This window comes from Mytilus trossulus, chromosome 4, assembly GCF_036588685.1.
Source record: "Mytilus trossulus isolate FHL-02 chromosome 4, PNRI_Mtr1.1.1.hap1, whole genome shotgun sequence".
Lineage (NCBI taxonomy): Eukaryota > Metazoa > Mollusca > Bivalvia > Mytilida > Mytilidae > Mytilus > Mytilus trossulus.
Genome location: NC_086376.1, coordinates 57,934,800 through 57,961,676, shown reverse-complemented (window position 1 = coordinate 57,961,676; position 26,877 = coordinate 57,934,800). Strand labels below are relative to the sequence as shown.

Sequence of the window (26,877 nt, the reverse complement as noted above, 5' to 3'; positions counted from 1 at the left end):
TATCGATAAAGATTAGACAGTACTCCACATATGAAGGTTCAACTCATATTACGTAGTGGACATTTCGATGCGTTTCGTAGTGGACAAAACCGTTTCGTAGTGGACAAAAAGTTTCGTAGTTGACATCAACCCTATTATATGTTAATAAAAACATAATAAAAATTACATGAAACTAACCCTTGTTATTTGTTTTGGACGAATATAATTGAAAAAAGGTTAAAAAAAGACTGCATGGTAGTGGTAGTGTCCACTACGAAACGTTTTTCTCCCATACTTGTTTCGTAGGGGACCGTTTCGTAAGGGACGTATTCGTATGTTTTATTTTTTTCCCACAATCCCTATATTGCAATAGTAACAAGACTGATTGTATTCATCAAAGCATTTATCAAGCTGTACACTGATATTTTTTTCATAATTTTAAAACCAGATACTGCAGGAGATTTGACCCGTTTCGTAGAGGACAATAACAAAAATACGGTATCACTCTGGTCCATTTGATGTGCTCAATTTTTCTTACCAACAATTTAATTGCCGTTATAAAAGCATCACTTCTTTTGTAAGACCCTAATGTTTATATCTCTTGCAAACAAAAATCACATAGATTTTATAAAACTGTTTATTGCCAAATTTTAATGACTTCGTTTCGTAGTGGACATTTTGTGAGGGACACACCTTCTGAAATTAAAAAAACTATATTGAAAGCTGTTTATTAAAATATGTTGGCTCTGAACATACTTTTGAATTATTTAGGAACTTATGTAAAGTAAAAAGCCCATTTATTTCTTCCTTTTTTTTTTATTAAATTTTAGAGTATGAATGTTGAACAGGCGATTAAAGGACATGCCATTTTGGTTGTTTTGGACCATTCAAGAGTCAATGTCTTATCAATCCCTCTAAAAATTAACTGTTTTTTTCCTTAAAAATGTTAAATCTAATTCAATGTACTGACTACACAAAAAATTACTTGCAAAGATCAAACACATTTTTTTTAAAGTGGCTGGGACAAGAAAATACGTTTTTATTGAAAAACGCCCATCTACGTCTTATCATAGATATAGGAAGATGTGGTATGAATGCCAACGAAACAACTCTCCATTAAAGTCACAATTTGTAAAAGTAAACCTTTATAGGTCAAAGTACGGTCTTCAACACTGAGCCTTGGCTCATACCGAACAGCAAGCTATAAAGGCCCCAAATGACTAGTGTAAAACCATTCAAACGGGAACGTAATTAAATGCCTACAAAGATTTTTTCTTTAATTTTGCAACAGTAAAAACTAAATATAATTAATTCTTGGAAATTCGATTAAACTGAAAAAAATGTGTTCCTTTTTTACAGAATTGACTATATTGATGTAAAGATCCTTGGCCAAAATTAATTCCAAAGACCTGTCTCGGAAAATAAAATTCCTATATACCGTTATATAAAGGTATATATAGGGGGAAACATTCGGAAACGAGTGCCTGTGGGAATACATGATTGAATATGTAAATTGACCGTGTTGCACAACAAACTTACTAAATTAAAGCAACCATTTCATTGTCTAGTTCCAATAGGTTGTATATGGTACATGTATAAATATGGTGCTAGAACTCAGTGATGGCAAAATGAAGGTCTGATGATATGTCACTTAGTTGCTCAAGATAGGCGGATCCAGGGGGGAGGGGCCCGGATCCCCATGGATCTGCCTATGGTTGAGCAACTTTCGTGGGAAAAAAATTGTTGATTATTTAGGGAATCACTGAAGCATGACTAAAGCGCCCCCCCCCCCCTTTTTAGGTCAGTCAGCTATATGAAAAGTTATGGATCAGCCACTGCTCACTAATAGATAATTCAGGGGCGTAGCTGTCGTTATGCACTTTAGGCACGTGCCTTCACATAATTTTCACAAATATTTTTTGTTATCAGTAAAAAAAAATGGTAAACAATGTCTCTTTGACACATTCCCCATTTCCATTCTCAATTTTATTATCTGTAGATGAAAACTGGTGAAGTTGTCAAAACTCTTAAATTATCGAATTTCATGTGTACACAAGTTTCTCGTTCTTAGTGAGTGGAATATTAGATAGAAATGAATGTTTTTATGATTTTACCGTATATAGAATCTATAAACTAGAACTTTAGTTGGTTCAGATTATTTCACTTCTATCAACACAAACTTGAATGAACCTCAACTTAGACGCATGAGTGTTTTATTTTAATTAGTTGTTGCTAGTTTTCAACTAAAGCTAGCTTTACACTTTGCCTTTTTTTATTTTATTATTTTAAAAAGGGGGATCCGTACCTGCACCCGCCCCTGCAAATTGCTATTGTTCTGCAAACGAAAAATCAAAATGAAACAAAATAATCCTCATTTAATTTTTCAAGTGTCTTTGCACCTCAAACATCACAATGAATCAGATGTTGGCGTATTTTTTTATATGGCTTTTTAAGAAAGGTTAAACTTGTGTTTTGAACTTGAACAGATTTTACAATACGGTATTTAGGCTTTATGGTCCCTTCATGGTTCATTAGACAAAATACCTCGCGGCTATTTATTGGGCACTATGATTCGGTGGAATAGTTCTATTGTTCTAATTTGTGAACACTTTTATCACGAGGGAATTCATTTTGAATTACTAGTTTCACTGAAGTGGCTGTCGGAAAGTCTCTTGCTTAAGGTAGGTTTTATTCTTTCTTTAATGATGGTTTATTACCCCTTCTGTAGACTGTTTAGTACGAAATTTTCAAAAGTTGCAATAGTATCAAAACAACAAATATAATGAATAATAGAGATAGGCCATTTTGCACATACATCAAGGGGAAACTTCGTGCAAAGCATTATTATTTACTGTTTCACTGCATTTAATAGAAAAAGTGGACTTTGTGGCAAATAAGCTAAGTGGATTTTTTAAAGAAAATCTACAGAGATTTTTGTTATAAAATTTTAAACGTAGATAAATGACTTGCTTTTCTATGATGTGCTAGTGTTTATTTAAAAAAAAAGTTCTAAACAACCTTTGAGTTGCAAATAAAAAAATGTGTTGAGTCACTTCAGTCGAGCGCACCTTAAAACAAAAAGGTGTACTTGATTTGGTCCATATTTATATCTGTTTTCACCAATAACTAAATTAATTAACTTGTTTTAAAGAAATCATTGCTAGCAATGCATGTAATAATCCTCTATCAAGTACCAAATTGCCTAATATGAGGGTACAATGGGAAAGGCTGTGGATTTCCTATAATTTTTCCATAAGTTGAGCATTGAATAACAAGGATACACAAGCATGTTACAAGTTAAGGTTCATGTGGACCCTATGGCTAAAATGGCCGTATTTTCACCTCAAAATTTACTCTGAGTACAGACAAACCTGCGCATCTGTAAAAAAAAATCGGGCATAGCATGCCCTAGATACGTGAATTTTAAGTATGTTTTATGTTTTAGAAAAATAAAAAATTACCAGGATTTTGCCGTGCACTTTTTTTCTTTCCTCCAGAAGGTGCCAAAATAAACTAAGTTGGGAAACAGGTTTGAGAACTTCCCCACAGGTAATAATTAAAGTGAGCATTTTTAATTGACATGGACATTAGATGGACAATAGATACCTGACAATAATTGGTTATTTAAACTGTGTATCTGAGTGGACCATATCAAGGTAAACTCGACTGTTTATTAATTTTATCATCTTCTGCAGAGACAAAAAAAAATGTACGGCAAAATCCAGTTAAGTTAGGAATTTTCTAAATCATACAATGCATTTGAATTCTATTTATCTAGGGCATGCTATGCCTTAAAACTTTTCCAGATGCACAGGTTTGCCTGTACTCAGATAAAATTTTGAGGTGAAAATACGGGCATTTTAGCCATCGGGTCCACATGAACCTTAATGGTAATAGAAGTGTTGCATGAAATGAATGTCAAGTTTATTTTGGTGGCTATTTGCTATTTAAAGTGAGTTTATAAAAAGACAATCCTGAAAGAAGATTGTAACATTCAAATTTCATAATTTAGTATTTAAATCTGCTTTGAATTTGTTACACTTAAGAATTGAATGCTTCTTTTTGTAATTTTATTGCGGTGTAAAAGTGTAGACCGAAGTACATTTTGTATGAAGCGCGGAAGCGCTTCATTCTAAAAATGTACGCACGGTCAACGCTTTTTACAACCCTATAAAGATACAAAAAGAAGCATTCAATACTTATAATTACATTTTTAACTAGGATCGTGAAAACACGATTTTTATCAAGTTTTATTTATTTCACCTGGGCACTTTATTGTGGGACCTTGAGTCATCATGAATGATAAATGTTATTGTCTGGTGCAATTGCTTGCAGATTAACATGTGATGTGCAGTTATAACCAATCAGAATAACGCATTATAATGAAACATACATCTAATGTAACTATTATTATATGCAGCCTGGTGGATTAAGTAGAACCAGACAGCATGCAGCATTGCTTTTTGTGTAAATCAATTGCAAATAACAGACATCAATAGAAATAAATAAATAAAAATATATATATTGATCAACATACGATTGTCTTTTATTTGTTTAATATAGTATATTACAGAAAAAAAGTTTAATTTTAACATTTATTGATGTCAGTCTCTTGCTTCTGAAAGGCTATATATCATTGATTCTCTCATGAATGGGTTTTTAATACATTTTAATATCAAAAAGATTTAGATTAATGAAATGAAGTCCAAGTCTTGAAATAGCATATTTTTCATATTTAATATCCAACAGTTTTTTTTCAGTTGCTTTGTATATTTTAAGGGCAAGAGAATTATTTGACTCCAGATTGTAAATGGAGCCAATATTTCATTGCTGAAGATTCCATTCTAGGTATATAAAGGCAATCTATTCAACTCAGCTAAACATGCAGCATTTGATGCTTTGCAATATATTCCTAGAATTTCTTTAATAAATTTAAAATGCAAGTGGTCCAAGGTCACAGTTGTCGTCCTTTGGTTTTCCTGGCCTATGAATATAGTCCCTAGTCTTTAACAGTGTATAACTTGCCTTTTTATTTTATACACCTGTCCAATTTATTTCTTGATATTTAACGCAAAAAATATAAAGTTCTCGGCCACATCCACTTGTATTTTTGTCCATCTGATGAGTTAAGCCTTTTTCAGCTGATTTTTATAGTTCGTTCTTATGTTGTACTGTTATACCACTGTCCCAGGTTAGGGGGGAAGGTTGGGATTCTGCTAACATGTTTAACCCCACCACATTATTTAATTAAGTATGTGCCTGACCCAAGTCAGAAGTCTGTAATTCAGTGGTTGTCGTTTGTTTATGTGTAACATAACATATTTGTTTTTTGTTCATTTTTTTATATAAATAAGGCTGTTAGTTTTCTTGTTTGAATTGTTTTACATTGTCTTATCGGGGCCTTTTAAAGTTGACTATGCGGTATGGGATTTGCTCATTGTTGAAGGTCATATGATGACCTATAGTTGTTAATGTCTGTGCCATTTTGGTCTCTTGTGGACAGTTGTCTCATTGGTAAGCATACCACATCTCTTTTATATTCATAAACTTTTAATTGGTTGAAAAAATGCATGTTTATATAAGGCTTTCCTGAATTGGAAAATGTATTTTCAGACATAGGCTGATATAGATTTGACTTTGAAATAATTATAATAAATCTGATAAATAAATTGGTGTTCAGATGCTTTTAATACTTTTGTAAAATATTCAAGAGAAATTAAAAAGCAAATTTTTAGGCCAAAATCTTGACAGTTGAATATATTTGATTTGAACTTCAAAAATAAACATCAAAATGTCAACACTTAAATTACCCTAGTTTCTTTAATATATGTCTTATGGCCATGACATTTAAAATTTTGTGTTTTTTTAGTAGTGAGATTTTATTAAAAAAATTACTCAAAAGTGCTTTGAGCAGTTTTCATGAAACTTTGGTGACTTGTTTCTACCTATTAAAAGAACCTCTTTAATTTTTTTTTTTATTATAAATTTATAACATTGAGGACTTATGGAACTTTATTCTTTATCCAGCGTATCATGTACTCCTGGCAGTCAGCTCTAAATTACATGTATCAAACCATTGACAATTTGGAAACCTTTTCTCTAATAGTCTATTAACTGAACTAAAGAAAAGTTTCTGATTGTCAATTTGGATATCTTCATATTACTTTGATTTAAGTATATTTTTATTTTAATTTACTGATAGTTGTCTCATAAATAAAAGAATAATTTTATGTTGTATTACAGACGGATGGAGCCAAGATGAACATGCATACAGTCCTAGGCCCGAAGGAAGACAATTTCATTCTAGTTGCCAGATAAGATGATGTAAGTATTTGGTCATTACAATTGTATTGAATAGTTATCAACGGTAAAAGGTTTATGATTTAATACGCCAGCACGCGTAATACTGTTTAACCTCTGTCTATCCATCCATCCATCAGTTCGTCAGTCCGTCCGTCTCATGAATATTTTTGTCACATTTTTTTTCAGGAACTCCAATACAAGGATTTCTGAAATTTGGTTTTGGGGTTTATATATATCATCTATATCATGTGATGCGTTTTCATATTCATCACTCAGCAACTTCCTGTTTACCGAACACATGTATTATATTGCACCTGATAGCAAATTTGAAAATTTCACAGGAACTACAATACAAGAATTTCTGAAATTTGGGTTTAGGGTTTATACAATATACCTATACTGTGTGATACGTTTTCAGATTCATCACTCAACAACTTCCTATTTAACAAACACTTACATATTTTTACAGTATTAAAATTATTCCCTTGCGGCGTGGGGACATCAGTGACCAGTAGCTCACAGTTTGACTTGTTCATTCATCTGTAATTATAATGTACTATGTGTAATTGATGCTCCTGTAGCGCAGTTACTGTGTCTGAGTTTGTTTGATAAAGAATAATAAAAGTGTATTGTAATTGTTAATATACAACTTGTCCTAGAATTTAGTATTTGACATAAACCATGCTTTCACATTAATTTCTAAATTAATTTCTAAATTAATTTCAACAGCAAATAGTCTCTTAAGGGACCGTTCAATATTTATCGGATGGATTCTTAATATTGATTCATTAAAAAAGTTAATGCCCATCCTTTTAAATTCTGAAAAAAAGTCCTAGCCTATCTAAAAAAATCCATAAGAAAAGTCCTTGCCTCTCTTAAGGGGGCTCGCGGGTCTAAATCAACTTTTTTTTCTAATATAGGATTTTCCTATCTTTTTCTATGATTAAACTTTATCTTATACCTAAAGGAAATATAAAATAAAAATATGGGGTCACCGTTCATTTAAGCTCACAATTTGCCTCCGAAAGAAGCATACATCTTTAATGATGTCCTTTTTTTCTGTTGAACTAATAGGAGAAATATTGGTAATATCGAAATAAAAAAAGAACTAAATTACAGAAATTGCAAAAATTTTACAATTATTTAGTTTATGTACAGATTGTTTGAAAACAATAATAAAAACTATAGGTCACCGATGAGATAAAAAAGATATTTCAATTTAAACGTCAAAAAATTACATTTTTGCACCAAAGGGAGATAATTTGGAGCTTTTCAATGATATGAACATTTTAAAAGTCATCTGTGACCAAACCAAATCGATTTTTCTTGGTAATTTTTGTACCATATTATAAAGTAATAGTTAATTATGTATTAAATAAAATTTGTAATGAAAAAACAAATGTTTATTTTTTTGCCGATTTTTTTATACCCGCAAGCCTCCTTAAGCTTAAAACAATCAAAAATATTAAAGTTCTTTTTCTATTTGAAAATTTGCAAGTTTATGTCTTGAAATCAAAGAATAGACTTTGGTGTAAATACAAAATTTAAAATGTGCTAGTTAATTCCATTTATATATAAATATTTATGTGTGTATCTGACAGAACCATACATTTTATTGTTTTTAAAACCAGTATGAATATACATACAATGTATATATATTTGATTTTATATTTGCAGTCTCAGATACAATATTGATTTACAATAAAGGAACTTTTGAAATGATTTTAACTAAGGGCGTAACTCTTGGACTAGTAAAAATATTATCATATGCTGAATTACTAATTATTGTCTTAATAACACAGCATGTTAAATATAGTTCAAATACCAATGTCCCTTTATCTAATCTACTTTTCAAAGAAGAAATTATTGTATTTTTAAGCAATTTAGGCAGACATATTTTTGACTTTGATGCACCCTTTTTCACCTATAAATTAATTCCATACATTTGACAGTAAAACACCAAACAACCTGGCATTCTGGAAGATTAATATATAAATGAGATAGCTGAAGAGTTATATGAAGATCTATATTGAGTTGAAAAAGTTATAATTTTTTTTAAAGATGACTATCAAATTCAATGATTTAGCCTAAACTGAAAATTTAAGCTTTTTTAACCTTCTTATTAAATCCATAAGAATGACACCAATTCACCAAACTACCTAACAACCTGTTATTCTGTAAGATCAATATATAAATGAAACAGCTATAGAGTTTTATGGAAATCCATGTTAATTTGAAGTTTAAAGATGACTATCTGGATTTAGCCTAAACTGAAAATTTAAGCTTTTTAACCTTTCTATTAAACCCATAGAATGACAGCAAAACATCAAACTATCAAACAACCTGGTATTCTGTAAGATCAATATATAAATGAAATAATTGATAAGTTTTATGAAAATGCCAGTTGATTTGAAAAAGTTATGAAAAAAATTAAACATGACTATCTGGATTTAGTCTAAACTGAAAACTTTAGTTTATATACGCCCGGAACGGGACGTATTATGGTATACCGTTGTCCGTCCGTCCGTCCGTCCGTTCGTCGTCCACACTTGGGACAATAACTCAAAAACACCTTCACCAAATTCCTGAAACTTGAGTGAATTATTTATATCTATTGACGTAAGCTCTATCGTTTTTTTTTAATTTCAGATTTTAAGTTTTGGATTTATGGGGCTTTATTCATAAAAAAAAGGGGGAATTTTCAACACTTCGGACAATAACTCAAGAAGGCTTTCACCAATGTCCATGAAACTTTGGTGAATTGTTTATATCTATTGACGTAAGCTCCCTTTCTTTTTTTTAATTTCAGATTTTAAGTTTTGGATTTATGGGGCTTTATTCATAAAAAAGGGGGGATTTTCAACACTTCGGACAATAACTCAAAAAGGCTTTCACCAATGTCCATAAAACTTTGGTGAATTGTTTATATCTATTGATGTAAGCTCCCTTTCAATTTTTATAAATTTCAGATTTTAAGTTTTGGATTTATGGGGCTTTATTCATAAAAAAGGGTGATTTTTAACACTTCAGAAAATAACTCAAAAAGGCTTTTACCAATGTCCATGAAACTTTGGTGGATTGTTTATATCTATTAATGTAAGCTCCCTTTCAATTTTTATAAATTTCAGATATAACATTTCAGTGTTATGAATTTTTATGCTTAAAAAAGGGGGGATTTTCAATTTTGGGACAATAACTAACACTTTCACAAAATTTTATGCATGGATGAAAAATTAAGAAAACAAACTTAGTTAAATTTGAGGTAGCCTTAATAGTGCCAATTTTTTTGTGCATTTTTATTTATTATTTGGGGGGGGGGGGGGGGGGGTATTTGACAGGGCTCACACTATTTCTAGTTGATCATATAAATTCATTTAAAGCATAAAAGACAAGTTAAAAGAGCAACGGGCGTATCATGCGCCTAAGCGCAGCCCTTTAGTTTTTAACCTATATATTAAATCCATAGAATGACAGCAATTCACCAAACTACAAAACAACCTGGTATTCTGTAAGATCAATATATAAATGAAATAGCTGTAGAGTTTTATGAAAATCTATGTTGATTTGAAAAAGTTATGAAAAAAAATAAAGATGACTATCTGGATTTAGCCAAAACTGAAAATTTTAGCTTTTTTTAACCTATTTATTTAACCCATAGAATGAAAGCAATTCACAAAATTACAAACAACCTGACATTCTGTAAGATCAATATATAATGAAATAGCTGTAGAGTTTTATGAAAATCCATGTTGATTTGAAAAAGTTGTGAGAAAAATTAAAGATGACAATCTGGATTAAGCCTAAACTGAAAATTTAAGCTTTTTAACCTTTCTATTAAACCCATAGAATGACAGCAAAACACCAAACTATCAAACAACCTGGTATTCTGTAAGATCAATATATAAATGAAATAATTGTAAAGTTTTATGAAAATGCCAGTTGATTTGAAAAAGTTATGAAAAAAATTAAACATGACTATCTGGATTCAGTCTTAACTGAAAACTTTAGTTTTTTTTAACCTATTTATTAAATCCATAGAATGACAGCAATTCACCAAACTACAAAACAACCTGGTATTCTGTAAGATCAATATATAAATGAAATAATTGTAGAGCTTTATGAAAATCCATGTTGATTTGAAAAAGTTATAAAAAAATTTAAAGATGACTATCTGGATTTGGCCTAAACTGAAAATTATTGTTGAGACCATGTCCTTTTTTGTGCCTGCAAAAGGAATTTCCTGCACACTGATAAAATTGATAGCAATTTTTTTCCAATAAAATAAGTTCTAGCCCATCCACTATATATATTAAAAAAAGTTTATATCCTACGGATGTTTTTGTTTAATTTTGACCAAAGCCCTATATAGATTCTATTACATATGAGAGTTATTTCCCTTTTGTATTTGATATAAGTGAAATGTATTTGTAACTGGAAACCATAAGTGATCGAGGCCTAGGGGCATTTGATTTGAGATCCTTGATCCATAAAAATGAATATGAGGTCAGGGTCAAAGGTCAAGGTCATGTTCAAAATTTTGATTTTGGCTTGTTATTACGGGCGTATGACATTTGAGCCGATTTTGAAATTTTTCATTCTTTCATTTAGGCCGATTTCTATTTTTTATTTGCGCCGATTTTATATTTTTTTCCTAATTGGATTTACAGGTAAGTTACATGTAAGTTCATACTTTTACATTGGCTGAGCACAGAGTATACAGACAAATCAAGTGACATTGCAATTGGTAAATGGCTATCCCAATGTTTTGGGTAACCCTAAATGAAATCGATGACTGCTTCACGTTTGACATTGTCTGACGCTCCGCTCCTTATGATGACAAATGTCATACATTCTTAAACAACATACAAGTACACATTCCATAACGGTCAACCAATTTGTGATGGCGTCCATAAAATTAACAAAGGGATGAATTCAACTTCACCATTTGGAACTCTTGGTTTAACAGCTTACTTGTGAAAATGCGAGCTCTAGAAATGCCCCCACAAGAACGTTTGCAAGACAAAGAAAAGATGACCTTCGTTATTGACAATAACGCCAAATATAGAAAAGACGAAATCATAAGAAAGGAATATATTAGATGTTTTGCCTATACATACTCGGCAAGAACAGATTTATGATTTGAATGTATTCCGTTTTTATGGATTTGAATGCTGTACATATATTTTTCAAAGTGCTTTGCTCTTAGGTTTTTACTTCTTTCTTGATTTTAAGCAGGAGACAACAGTTATATACATGTTATGATTGACAATTTATAACATGTACAACTGGCTAACAGAGGAGGTTTTTAATGATAAATGAAAATAACAATACTGGGATGGAGAGTCGTCCCATTGGCACTCATACCACATCTTCTTTTATCATTTCACCTGTATTTACCTGTAATTTACCTGTATAAAAATCGGCACAAATGGGAAAAAAAATCGGCGCAAATGAAAGAAAAATCGGCGCAAATGCAAAACGCTGGTAAAATTACAAACTTTCAGAAATCCTAGTTATAATTAAGATATCAACAAAACATTATTTAAGAATTATTAGTTGCAACATGTCCTAATACATATATTTGAGTTGAAAGGGAACAAAGTTACTTAATGAGAGTTTTCTCCCCCGTGTAATATCTTAAATTACAGATATGGTTATATAACTCATTTATCATATATAATTAAAATATAGGGTCTTTTGATTTGAGGCTCTTGTTTTGGACCTTCTTACGCTCAATAATTTGACCGTTGCTTTTTATAACTCATGTGTAAATAATACATAATAAAGTCATTGGACTTTTTGCATTAGGTTGCAATCCATTTCACCTTGAAAAAAACAACCAGAAGTCACCTTTTCTAAACTGGAAGTATCTATTTTCTCACTAAATTAATGTAAAAGTATATAGAACCATATATTTTTGAAATCGGTGTCAAGTAAACTCTCAAACAATACTGGAAGTGACATTTTTCACCAAAAAAAATCTCCCTTTTTATATATTTTTTTTGTAAAGAAACCATATATTTTTCAAATCGAGGTACAATAAGCTTGGATCCACATTCATAATCAAATTTAAATTTTTTCATATTAAAATTATCCTTACTTGTGAAAACACCTTCAATTGTTCACTCAACAATTGATTTTTAATTTTTTGTTTTCTATAGCCTATAGAATATATATAGTATAGGTAACTTCAAAGAATTGAAAGTGAGGTATGTGTATCTATAACATTTTATCATTTTCCTGTTTATCTGTTTCATTTTATATGTTTTCATGTGTATGGTTTTTTTTTCATTCTATTTCCGATAGGTGTATTTCTTTTATTTTTTAGATTTATTTACATTTACATGAATTGAAAGTGAAGTATGGTTATCTATTTCATTTTATGTTTTAGGTGGCGTCCAAGGATCCGACAGGCAGGTATGTTAAGATAAGATTGTGTATATATTTGTATGCCTTTTTGTCCTATTTCCTCTAGGTGGTCTCCCAAGGATAGGAACAGCAGGTATGTTAAGATAAGATTGTGTATATGTTTGTATGCCTTTTTGTCCCATTTCCTCTAGGTGGCATCCCAAGGATAGGAACAGCAGGTATGTTAAGATAAGATTGTGTATATGTTTGTATGCCTTTTTGTCCTATTTCCTCTAGGTCGCATCCCAAGGATAGGAACAGCAGGTATGTTAAGATAAGATTGTGTATATGTTTGTATGTCTTTTTGTCCTATTTTCTCTAGGTCGCATCCCAAGGATAGGAACAGCAGGTATGTTAAGATAAGATTGTGTATATGTTTGTATGTCTTTTTGTCCTATTTCCTCTAGGTGGCATCCCAAGGATAGGAATAGCAGGTATGTTAAGATAAGATTGTGTATATGTTTGTATGTCTTTTTGTCCTTTTTCCTCTAGGTGGCATCCCAAGGATAGGAACAGCAGGTATGTTAAGATAAGATTGTGTATATGTTTGTATGTCTTTTTGTCCTTTTTCCTCTAGGTGGCATCCCAAGGATAGGAACAGCAGGTATGTTTAAAGATAAGATTGTGTATATGTTTGTATGCCTTTTTGTCCAAATTTCCTCTAGGTGGCATCCCAAGGATAGGAACAGCAGGTATGTTAAGATAAGATTGTGTATATTTTTGTATGTCTTTTTGTCCAAATTTCCTCTAGGTGGCGTCCAAAGGATAGGAACAACAGGTATGTTAAGATAAGATTGTGTATATGTTTGTATGTCTTTTTGTCCTATTTCCTCTAGGTCACATCCCAAGGATAGGAACAGCAGGTATGTTAAGATAAGATTGTGTATATGTTTTTATGCCTTTTTGTCCTATTTCCTCTAGGTCGCATCCCAAGGATAGGAACAGCAGGTATGTTAAGATAAGATTGTGTATACGTTTGTATGTCTTTTTGTCCAAATTTCCTCTAGGTGGCACCCCAAGGATAGGAACAGCAGGTATGTTAAGATAAGATTGTGTATATGTTTGTATGTCTTTTTGTCCTTTTTCCTCTAGGTGGCATCCCAAGGATAGGAACAGCAGGTATGTAAAGATAAGATTGTGTATATGTTTGTATGTCTTTTTGTCCTTTTTCCTCTAGGTGGCATCCCAAGGATAGGAACAGCAGGTATGTTTAAAGATAAGATTGTGTATATGTTTGTATGCCTTTTTGTCCAAATTTCCTCTAGGTGGCATCCCAAGGATAGGAACAGCAGGTATGTTAAGATAAGATTGTGTATATTTTTGTTTGTCTTTTTGTCCAAATTTCCTCTAGGTGGCGTCCAAAGGATAGGAACAACAGGTATGTTAAGATAAGATTGTGTATATGTTTGTATGCCTTTTTGTCCTATTTCCTCTAGGTCACATCCCAAGGATAGGAACAGCAGGTATGTTAAGATAAGATTGTGTATATGTTTTTATGCCTTTTTGTCCTATTTCCTCTAGGTCGCATCCCAAGGATAGGAACAGCAGGTATGTTAAGATAAGATTGTGTATATGTTTGTATGTCTTTTTGTCCAAATTTCCTCTAGGTGGCACCCCAAGGATAGGAACAGCAGGTATGTTAAGATAAGATTGTGTATATATTTTATGCCTTTTTGTCCTATTTCCTCTAGGTCGCATCCAAAGGATATGAACAGCAGGTATGTTAAGATAAGATTGTGTATATGTTTTTATGCCTTTTTGTCCAATTTCCTCTAGGTGGCATCCCAAGGATAGGAACAGCAGGTATGTTAAGATAAGATTGTGTATATGTTTGTATGTCTTTTTGTCCAAATTTCCTCTAGGTGGCACCCCAAGGATAGGAACAGCAGGTATGTTAAGATAAGATTGTGTATATGTTTGTATGTCTTTTTGTCCTTTTTCCTCTAGGTGGCATCCCAAGGATAGGAACAGCAGGTATGTTAAGATAAGATTGTGTATATGTTTGTATGTCTTTTTGTCCTTTTTCCTTTAGGTGGCATCCCAAGGATAGGAACAGCAGGTATGTTTAAAGATAAGATTGTGTATATGTTTGTATGCCTTTTTGTCCAAATTTCCTCTAGGTGGCATCCCAAGGATAGGAACAGCAGGTATGTTAAGATAAGATTGTGTATATGTTTGTATGCCTTTTTGTCCAAATTTCCTCTAGGTGGCATCCCAAGGATAGGAACAGCAGGTATGTTAAGATAAGATTGTGTATATTTTTGTATGTCTTTTTGTCCAAATTTCCTCTAGGTGGCGTCCAAAGGATAGGAACAACAGGTATGTTAAGATAAGATTGTGTATATGTTTGTATGCCTTTTTGTCCTATTTCCTCTAGGTCACATCCCAAGGATAGGAACAGCAGGTATGTTAAGATAAGATTGTGTATATGTTTGTATGCCTTTTTGTCCTATTTCCTCTAGGTCGCATCCCAAGGATAGGAACAGCAGGTATGTTAAGATAAGATTGTGTATATGTTTGTATGTCTTTTTGTCCAAATTTCCTCTAGGTGGCACCCCAAGGATAGGAACAGCAGGTATGTTAAGATAAGATTGTGTATATATTTTATGCCTTTTTGTCCTATTTCCTCTAGGTCGCATCCAAAGGATATGAACAGCAGGTATGTTAAGATAAGATTGTGTATATGTTTTTATGCCTTTTTGTCCAATTTCCTCTAGGTGGCATCCCAAGGATAGGAACAGCAGGTATGTTAAGATAAGATTGTGTATATGTTTGTATGTCTTTTTGTCCTTTTTCCTCTAGGTGGCATCCCAAGGATAGGAACAGCAGGTATGTTTAAAGATAAGATTGTGTATATGTTTGTATGCCTTTTTGTCCAAATTTCCTCTAGGTGGCATCCCAAGGATAGGAACAGCAGGTATGTTAAGATAAGATTGTGTATATTTTTGTATGTCTTTTTGTCCAAATTTCCTCTAGGTGGCGTCCAAAGGATAGGAACAACAGGTATGTTAAGATAAGATTGTGTATATGTTTGTATGTCTTTTTGTCCTATTTCCTCTAGGTCACATCCCAAGGATAGGAACAGCAGGTATGTTAAGATAAGATTGTGTATATGTTTTTATGCCTTTTTGTCCTATTTCCTCTAGGTCGCATCCCAAGGATAGGAACAGCAGGTATGTTAAGATAAGATTGTGTATATGTTTGTATGTCTTTTTGTCCAAATTTCCTCTAGGTGGCACCCCAAGGATAGGAACAGCAGGTATGTTAAGATAAGATTGTGTATATATTTTATGCCTTTTTGTCCTATTTCCTCTAGGTCGCATCCAAAGGATATGAACAGCAGGTATGTTAAGATAAGATTGTGTATATGTTTTTATGTCTTTTTATCAAAATTTCCTCTAGGTGGCATCCCAAGGATAGGAACAACAGGTATGTTAAGATAAGATTGTGTATATTTTTGTATGTCTTTTTGTCCTATTTCCTCTAGGTCGCATCCCAAGGATAGGAACAGCAGGTATGTTAAGATAAGATTGTGTACATGATTGTATGTCTTTTTGTCCTATTTCCTCTAGGTCGCATCCCAAGGATAGGAATAGCAGGTATGTTAAGATAAGATTGTGTATATGTTTGTATGTCTTTTTGTACAAATTTCCTCTAGGTGGCATCCCAAGGATAGGAACAGCAGGTATGTTAAGATAAGATTGTGTATATTTTTGTATGTCTTTTTGTCCAAATTTCCTCTAGGTGGCGTCCAAAGGATAGGAACAACAGGTATGTTAAGATAAGATTGTGTATATGTTTGTATGTCTTTTTGTCCACATTTCCTCTAGGTGGCGTCCCAAGGATCGGAACAGCAGGTATGTTAAGATAAGATTGTGTATATGTTTGTCTTATATTAAGATGATTTAAGTTTGTATTGCAGATGGAGGAGCCCATATGAAAGTTCAGTACAAGACCTGAAGGAATAATGATGATGTAAGTATTTGGTCATTACAATTAATTGTGTTTAAAACTATTTGAAAAAAAAATTAGGTAATAAAAAGCTGTTTTTCCTTTGAAAGACCCCTTTAACTTTATTACAAAATTGTCCATAATTTCTTCTGATATCTAATGAAATATTATTTTAAAAGTTGATCATTGTAATTGTAAATAGATTGATCCCCCAATTTAGGATTTGAAATAAAACATGCACCACATTTATTTCTGCGTTAATTATTACAACAAATATATATTAGTCTTAATATTGACAATTTGGATATTTACATAATTATTAGCATTTTAATTGGGAAAATATGACTTTATTTAAATTGTTTGTTCAAAATTGATACCTCAGATTGATTGAGTTAGCCACCTGCACATTCTGATAATTATCTGCATACATTAATTTTAGAAATAATGATGTCCTCATAAAACTGATTTAAAAGTTAAAATGAAAATGGTTAATGAATTATAGGCAAAAAGAGCATAGACACAGAAAATTGTGCCATTGATAAAGATCTGGAAAGAAGCTTAAAGGAAGGACCAAGTGTCAGTCGAGATGGCAGATGAGAAGAAACTCCATAGAAGATGTTTACTTAGATCTTCAACCAAGTCCAAGGCTTTGCCATGTAAGAAATCAAGCAGCAAGGATAACAGCTGGAATGAAGATTAATTATTACATTGATCTTCAACCAAGTCTGAGGCTTTGTCATGAAAGAAATAATGCAAGTATATTCAAGCCAATTAATTCTGTACATTTTCTGGAAAAAGTGATAAAGTCTATCAGGATTGTCTATAAGGCAACACACATCTTTGTTTTTTTGTACATTTACAACACACAAAAATAGATATTTATCAGTTTGATAAATGTTTTTCAGGTGCATGAATGAAATTTTATACCATAAAAAGTCAATCCTGATAGCATTTTTAACTTCAAGGGAGACTAGTACAATAAACAGCAAGAATGTTTCTGTCAGTGGGAGATAACTCACTATTATGCAATCAGAATACAGAATAGATTAATAAAAATTTAGGCTGGCAATTTAACAAATTTGTAAAATATATAATTTGTGTCAATTTTATTTCCTTTTTAGGTTATAAAACAGTGCCAATGTTTTCATGAAGGGGAGTAAGACTTGTGGTATAATATATCTTAAATACAAGTACGTATATAATTCCTCTATTTAAACAAATTTTATCATCAAAAAATAAGTTTACATGGAAAAAACATGCACTAGGCTTAAAGTTGTAAGAGGTCAAATGGTGTTTTGTTGTTGACTTAAGGTTCTAAAGTTTTGAATTGATCACACCCATTTCATTGTAAAGACTTGTGTGCAGGCTTTGGCTAAACCACCAAATGAAGTATAACATAATTACAATTGTTCACCAAATACGACTCTTAAAATGGCTCCATTGATGCAGGTCAGGATATGAAACTTGAAGGAATGTCTTTTTCATTGATATTGACCAACAGCAGTCTTATAAATATGATCTAATTTATAATTTTAGTTTATGTTCCAGTAGTGGGCCAGTCCCAAGTTTCAGTCCAGATGGCAGATGAGTAGCAACTCCATGGAAGATGTTTTCTTAGATCTTCAACCAAATCGGAAGTTTTGCCATGTAAGCAATCAAGCAGCAAGGATGGCAGCTGGAATGAAGATAAATTATTACATTGATCTTCAACCAAGTCTGAGGCTTTGTCATGAAAGCAATAATGCAAGTATATTCAAGCCAATTAATTCTGTACATTATCTGGAAAAAATGTGAGAGTCTATAAGGATTATCTATAAGGCAACACATTTTTGTTAATTTGCACATTTACAACACATTAAAATAGATATTTATCAGTTTGATAAATGTTTTTCAGGTACATGAATAAATTTTATAACATAAAAAGTCAATCCTGATAGCATTTTAAACTTCAAGGGAGAACTAGTACAAAAAACAGCAAGAATGTTTCTTTCAGTGGGAGATAACTCACTATTATGCAATCAGAATAAAGAATAGATTAATAAAAATTTAGGCTGGCAATTTAACAAATTTGTAAAATATATAAATTGTGTCAATTTAAACTCCTTTTTAGGTTATAAAACAGTGCCAATGTTTTCATGAAGATGAGTAAGACTTGTGGTATAATATATCTTAAACACAAGTACGTATATAATTCTTCTATTTAAACAAATTTTATCATCATATAATAAGTTTACATGGAAAAAACGTGCACTAGGCTTAAAGTTGTAAGAGGTCAAATGGTTTTTTTTTGTTGCTTAAAGTTTCTAAAGTTTTGAAGTTTTTCCTCCCTCAGCTCACTACTGATGACCTCTATTTTTGGCGGTATGAACCAAACAGGAAATTGTATAAATGACTGTTTTTCCTGGATTTGACTAAAAAGCGATAAGGTTTTTTGTTCACAAAATAAGAAGATGAAAATGGCTCCATTGATACACTACAGGTCAGGATATGAAGCTTGAAGGAATGTCTTTTTCATTTATATTGACCAACAGCAGTCTTATAAATATAATCTAATTTATAATTTTAGTTTATGTTCCAGTAGCCGTCAAGTCCCAAGTTTCAGTCCAGATGGCAGATGAGTAGCAACTCCATGGAAGATGAATTAGATCTTCAACCAAGTCCAAGGATTTGCCATGTAAGCAATCAAGCAGCAAGGATAGCAGCTGGAATGAAGATTAATTATTACATTGATCTTCAACCAAGTCCAAGGATTTGCCATGTAAGCAATCAAGCAGCAAGGATAGCAGCTGGAATGAAGATTAATTATTACATTGATCTTCAACCAAGTCTGAGGCTTTGTCATGAAAGAAATAATGCAAGTATATTCAAGCCAATTAATTCTATACATTTTCAGGAAAAATGTGATAAAGTTTAAAAGGATTATCTATAAGACAACACACATTTATTTTATTTTGCACATTTACAACACACAAAAATAGATATTTATCAGTTTGATAAATGTTTTTCCGGTTCACAAATAAAATGTTATACCATGAAAAGTAAATCCTGATAGAATTTTGATTTCAAGAGAGACTAGTACAATAAACAGCAAGAATGTTTCTTTCAGTGGGAGATAACTCACTATTCCGCAATCAGAATTTAGGCAGGCAATTTAACAAATTTGTAAAATATATAATTTATGTCAATTTTAATTCCTTTTCAGGTTATAAAACAGTGCCAATGTTTTCATGAAGGGGAGTAAGACTTGTGGTATAATATATCTTAAATACAAGTACGTATATATGGATGATCTATAAGGCAACACCCAGTTTTGTAATTTTGCACATTTACAATTAATTAAAGTGCAACACACAAAAATAGATATTTTATCAGTGCGTTAAGATGTCTTCATATACAAGTCTGTATAAAATTCCTTTATTTAAACAAATTTTATCAACATATACCCTTTAAGAAAGAACCATTGCATAGGTTTATGAACTTAATTAAGAATCGCTCAAAAATTATAATACCAAATAACCATGGAATTTATTTTAAATTTCAAGCAGATGAAATAATGCAAATGTCATAATTAAAAATAGTTCCAAGTTCAAATAATAGCCTGTTATTTGTTAATTACAGATCAGGTAAATGCCCTTAAATTTTGTTAAGCCTGTGACATTTAAGACAAAAGCTAGACATGTGGTTTTCATAGAAGTCTAAGGGTGAAGTAGGATTGGCTGATTTTTTATTAGCATGACACAGGAAAGTGGAGGGTCTGGGATAAGATGGAAAGCCATCATATTTGGTCAAATTGTTTTCTGTCACCTGTAGTTGACCATTATGTACCACCATTTTAATTTGACAATTTTGAAAGAAGTTATGGGAAGTCTTTCACAATTTTAAGTATTGTGATCATGAGAAAACTTCTGAACACAACTCCTCTGATTGAGACTCTTTTACAGAAAGCTCCTATACCTAATTGGATTGTTTTCCCACGTATAGTTATAAAAATAAGGTATGATTGCTAATGAGACAACTATCCGCCAAAGTTCAAATGAAGTGGAATGAAGCAATTATTGTCACATTGATGTGTTCTCTACATCTTCTTTCACCTTGATATGTTATATATCACATATTTAAGGTCTTTCCCCTACGTGAGGAAAGACCTTATTGTTTTTCTAATGTTTTTTTTTCTTCCAACATTTTTTTGACATGCCCTCCCCCCGTTTCTATTGAAGTCATCAAGACCAAATATTGACCATCGATAGATCTCATTCTGACGTATTACCAGATGAGGCTGTGTAGGATTTCATCATCCCCTTTGAGAGTTATATTTCTATATAATGTACTTATACCAACAGTGATTCTTTTTTCACTATTTTCAATGACTAAGCATTTTATATTTCAGGTAAGCATTACAGCTTGTCTGTGCAGATTGATGTTGGAAATTGCTATATGAAATGACTTTTAAAAGTAAGAACTGATTTATAGATTTATAATTTTTTTTATTTAAGATCATGTAAATTCCCATGATTTTTATAATGTTTTTACAATTTAATGTTTTCTGGATTGACATGTCAAGTTTTAGGAAGGGAAAAACTATTATTTTGAAAAGTTTCTCTGCTTTAATTGTATAATGTTTTAAGCCATTGGCCCATACTGGCACATCTTCGCTAGCCAAGGGTTACGATCCACTCCCGCTCTCTTCACCCTTGGCGGATTGAGCCAACATTTGTGATAACAATGTTGCGCCATCTATCGGAAGATAAAAACCACGCCAATAACGAATACATTAGTCTTGACCAATGGTAGCACTTGAACTCTTCAGCTTGGAGGTAAAAACACGGTAGCGTCTAGATGCTACACACTTGGTAAAGCCGGAAATAAAAGCATACGTCAACATTCATGCATTTGTGCATGTAACATACACAGGAACTTCCATTTGTTGATTAAAAACATTCAAGTTTTCACTAAATATAGTCGTATGTTTAGGGATGTAAAGGCTTGTTGCACAAAAAACACGTGGCAATTGTTTACAAACACTTTCTACATTTACACGTGATCATGTTACAGGCGCATTTTGATTGGATGCAGCGAGTTTTGACTGCAACCAATAAAAATCCTTACCTTGTGTCTCCGAAATTTTATCTCAATCCGCCAAGGGTGAAGAGAGCGGGAGTGGATCGTAACCCTTGGCTAGCGAAGATGATACTGGCATAAAGTGCTTTTCGAAAATTTCAATAAAGAAATAAAGTTATTCCCAGTTTAATTGCTATTTGTTGCCTATTAAAGTTTCTGAAAATATGACAGAAAATTGAAAAGTGTTATTCTTTTTCAGATATTAATTACTGTGGCTGAAGGATATAATTGTGGGATTAATTCTCCATACTCCTAAATTAGAGATGTTGTGAAGATTCTTAACATGTTGACAGCTGGGTGCTCTCTCTTCAGAAGACATAAGATTTAAAATCCCCATTCTGACAGGACATGACTGCCAATCTGTATATCCTGCCTGAGTATCATGCACTACCAAACAGATACCTTACTTTTACATGTATTTTACTGCAAGTCTGAAGAAGACCAAGAGTGACCATATTTCCTTTTGGGTCTTTCTAACTCTACCAAACAGTTTCCAATATGAACAGTTCATATAAATCTTGCATACTTCTTCTTGTATCATATACATGTTTTTTGATGGATTAAACTGTAAAACTGTTGTAATTTTAGCACTACCAGAGTAATTATAAATGAACTGTTTTACAAAGCAATTATTTAATTTTTCATGCATTGAGTTATGCCAAGTCCAAAAAAAAGTAGAATATTGATGAAACATCTTACTTTCAAGGAATTTAAAATAAAAGTTTCTGTAAAACAATAATTTGTGTACTAAATGTAATGTAAAATTTGTATATTATTGAATTCATATGAAACTTTTTTCTTCTTCTGTTGGATAGTTAGTGGTTCAAATATATGACAATTAAGCATAGAAATAACCAAAAAGAAACAAATTTCTCTTTCCTAAATCTTCTATATGCACTTTTATATGTAAATATGTGTTACAGCCTAAATTGGCCTGAATTTATTTTTAGTCATGCATCGCCTTGGACTATTTCCTAACTGTGTGGTATGCTATTGTAACTTTTCCATCCAGAAAGAATTATTTTAGGCGAAATTGCTTTTAATTTTGTGGACAAAATTACAACTGTTTAGAAGCATCCCCTATTTTATTTAATACATGTACAAAAAATAACAAGCCCCATATTAATATATGGTGAAATGGGATAAAATCAACTTGGTTATCAGAATTTGTGATTATCTCCCTTTATTAAAAAGAACTTAAGCCAGTGTAGGAATTTTACAGGAAATATTTTGCCTGAAGTCTTTAAATAGGCCTAAATCAAACTTGATTCATCAAACACCTTGTTTTAAACTTAACAGAACAGTTAATATGCTGGTCAATGCCCCATGTCCTCTGCAAATTGGATAACTGTAAAGAAAGTCCTTAAATGATAAACAATTGTTTCTTTGATCCAAAAAATTGAATATAAGGGGTTGGGGGTATACAATAATCAACTAATGCAAAGGTTGTCTGATTTGATTTTTCATTAAATGTCAATAAATTGGCTTTCATTTTTATGATTGAAAAATAAGGGGAGATAATTTTGACATAGTAGAATCCTGACTGCAAAAGTAGGAGGAATGAAAATTTCCATATTTTTTATCTTTTTAACAGCAAGCTAGGTTTATTTTGAATAATGAATTTACAAAAAAGTCTAAATTTAAAAAACAGTTTGCTAAACTGACCTGTAAAATAAGATTTTTCTTTCTTTAATTCATAATTATCCAATATATGGATCTATTTGTCCATCAATATCTCCAATTCAAATCTCCAATATTTAATCCCTAAAGTTCATGCCTTGGGTATATATATGTAAAGTTAAGTTACATTAAAACAGAATTTAAGGTTTCAGCAACACTTGAGGGATTGCTGCAGTAATTTAATAAGATAGACAAGTTTTGGTTACCCTGATCAGGATTAAAACTACAGAAGAGCACAAAATTCCCAAGTGATGATTTTTTCTTCACAATTTGTCACGATAAGAAGAAATTACAAATAGAGAGTGAGTGAAGGTATGACAGTAAACTGGATTAAGAATGTTAAATAAAATATGTTTTTGCAAATTTGGACGACAATTAATTGCAATTATGTACCATTTCAACAATAGAAGTAGTATCGACTTGCAAATCCATACCATTACCACACTGGAAGTAGTATGGTTGTCTGAGCGATGCCAATTGGAAGTACGTACCTCTTAGTGAAGCTAATTGGGAGCACACCCTCTGTCTTGTTGCGAAGCTGATTGGAAGCAGTACATATATACCTCTGTCTGCTAAAGCTAATTAGAAGCAGTACCCCTGGCAGAGAGGTCCCAATTAGAAGTACGTAACTCTGAGGGAAGCCAATTGGAAGCATGTACCTCTGCAAAATTTGATTAAACAATATTAAACAAATTTTATTTTACATTCTTTTTAAAGTTTACTTGCATACCAACTCTCATTTTTTATTTATAATTACTCCCCTTGTTGACATTGTGACGTGCAAATTATCACTTTACCATTTAGTAGATCATTCTAATAAATTACTACAACACACGATCAAGTATTGTTATAAGGGTAAAATACTTTATTAATTTTAGTTTATGCACCTATAAATGATAACTAAACTTACTGTAACTTTTTGGAAGCTAAGGTTCCTCAAGGTCTATAGGGAGAACGATATAAATTTGCTGTGAAGGGCATATGATACATTAACAGGGGAGGTAATGACGTTGCTACTGTCAAATGTTACTTTTAGCCATGTCAAATAGTTTAATATCAGGAAAAGACCCATTTTTTGACTGATTTAACATGAAAATGAATTCATGGACCTCTCTTTTTAAAAATTACATTAGGCTTGAATATGTTTAAAGATTATTTGTGCCAATTTGAAGAAACCAGCAATGGAATTGTTCTAAATAAGATAAATATACAGCCAATAATGACGTTTCTTTTACTGAAATCGTGACAATATGTTGTTACACAAATTTAACTCAAAACACACTTAATATGTAGAGATGATAATCCAGTTTTTTTAATTACAAAACTCACCTTGTGTTTATATTTTATGACAAAAAAGTTCAGTATGTCTTTCTATTACTTGGAAATATCCAAGAAACCTAAATGTCTAGTAAATGTCTAATATTTGACTGCTCATCTATCAAAGTAGCACATAAAGGTACATGTATTATTACATATTTGAATTAACTATAGGTGAATAAATAGCTTGTAAGCAAACTTTGGGTTCATTATTTTTAATTCATTTATTTAAATGTAAAATACAATAAATTACTTTTTGTTTAGATTAAATTGTCAGAGGATGGGGTAGAATCATCGGTTCTTAAGTTAATGAATTCATTAGAACAGACTTTGCAATCATATCAGTTTGTTAATTAATATTTGTGGTCTTGAAAAATCCTTGAAATAAAATAATTACTCATGGCACCAAATAGATTTTACTAGAAATTATTTTGTTATGTAGTAGTTTTAAGTGAAAATTGAAACTCTTAATATTTCTTTTAACAATTTTAAATTATAAACCTCATATATACTTTAAAAAATTTGTTTTTAATAAATGAAGAAAAAAGTTGACAATTTTCAGTTTAAATTCAAATTGCAGATTTGACATGATAAATTCATTATTTTTATTAACATTCCCTTGTAAGCTTTAGATTAGAAAATCTTGAAAAAGCAAAAGAAAAAAGTGTACCAACAGTGAAAAGATTAATAATTTTAGAATGAATTCAAAAGTTTTCCAATGTTTATAGCTGCATACTAGGAATTGGTATTTGTTTACTTGACAAACATAGGATTTTTATTTTCAACCTTTTTTCAATTTTTGAACCCCAACCAAAAAAATACACTAGTTTTCTCTGCCAATTAAAAGTGTTGTTTAGGTATTTTGAAGCATGATGCCTTATAATTAAATTTTGCTAGTGTTTCATAGAATTATGGTTGGAAATATTTTGAAAACCTAGCTTCACTCTACCCAGAGTGTCAAGTTTCTTTTTATATACCCTTACTTTTACATGATCATGTATTTTGTTTTGAATAGTTCTCCTTTATTATAGTGTCCAAAGTATAACTCTTGAGACAGTTCTTCCAAGCAAATAGTTACAAAACATTTTTCCACTACATATTGATTTTATCTGGTTTTAAATACTTCATTAATTATCAATATAATGATTTTCATTATGTGTATATGTTTATGCTTATGAGTTGTATTCATGTATACTGTATGTATAAATTCCCTAGGCATAAAAGTATACCAGGAATTGATTGTCTTCTGGCGTATGTGTTATACATGTCCATGTAGGCGTAGGAATTTTAGCACCAAAATATTTTAGTTGTAAAGTGACATCTTTATCTATTTTATTTCTAACTTGAACTTTGAACATTGTATTGTTAGGGATGTTTTTACTTACATATTTACAAACAGAACAAAACAATATACGTCCGAGTATGTCTCGTGAGACGACTTGTCGCATTGGGTTGGAGCATATATGACTGTTTATGCACCGATGGGTCGGACCCAGGTTTCCAGTTTCCCATTATTGGGTTTGTTTGGTTGTTCCTGGCCGGCGAGGTCGTTGATGATCGAGTTATTCATTAGTTCAGTTATTCAGTTTACATTCATGTCAACCATATTATATCTCTTGTTAGTACAAGGTCTACTTTACTAGCTAAGTTGTACCTAAAAGTATATTTCAAGGTTTTTGTTATTAGGAATAATTGTGGTTATTGTTTTATTCATATATCTTATATATTAAGACACATGTATATAATTATTTAATAAATTCCGTTGTCCACTATGCTTGCTGGGCTAGTATTTAGACCCCTCTAATAAGAAATTTGTTTTGCATGTACACATATAAAAAATTGTGGTTTTTATCCAATACAATCATGTTTGAACCTTGTTTTCAATTTTGACTTATTTATATTTTTTGCGTGTGAATAGACTCGTATATAAAATTGATTTGACATAACTTATGTTAAAACCCTGCAATAAAGAGCGGTGTATACCAGGTAGTGATGGCAGATGTCCATCAATCCGTCCCTATGTTCTTCTCTTAGAACTATAATTTCCACTCCAGATTTCAAGTACAGCTTAAACAAATCTTTTGAAATATCAAGGCAATGTCATGGACCATAAAATTGAGG

At 31.7% G+C, this 26,877-nt stretch overlaps 2 long non-coding RNA genes across 2 annotated transcripts; both read left to right on the top strand.

Moving 5' to 3' along the window:
• Positions 1 to 2,438: 2,438 nt before the first annotated feature.
• Positions 2,439 to 16,660, top strand: LOC134714028 (uncharacterized). The gene is made up of 4 exons (XR_010106470.1): positions 2,439 to 2,660; positions 6,223 to 6,303; positions 12,674 to 12,699; positions 16,613 to 16,660. It is a non-coding gene; the product is annotated as an uncharacterized LOC134714028 (long non-coding RNA).
• A 3,178-nt stretch (positions 16,661 to 19,838) lies between these two features.
• Positions 19,839 to 26,536, top strand: LOC134715620 (uncharacterized). Its single transcript, XR_010106779.1, has 3 exons — positions 19,839 to 19,912; positions 21,029 to 21,093; positions 21,959 to 26,536. It is a non-coding gene; the product is annotated as an uncharacterized LOC134715620 (long non-coding RNA).
• Positions 26,537 to 26,877: the final 341 nt, after the last annotated feature.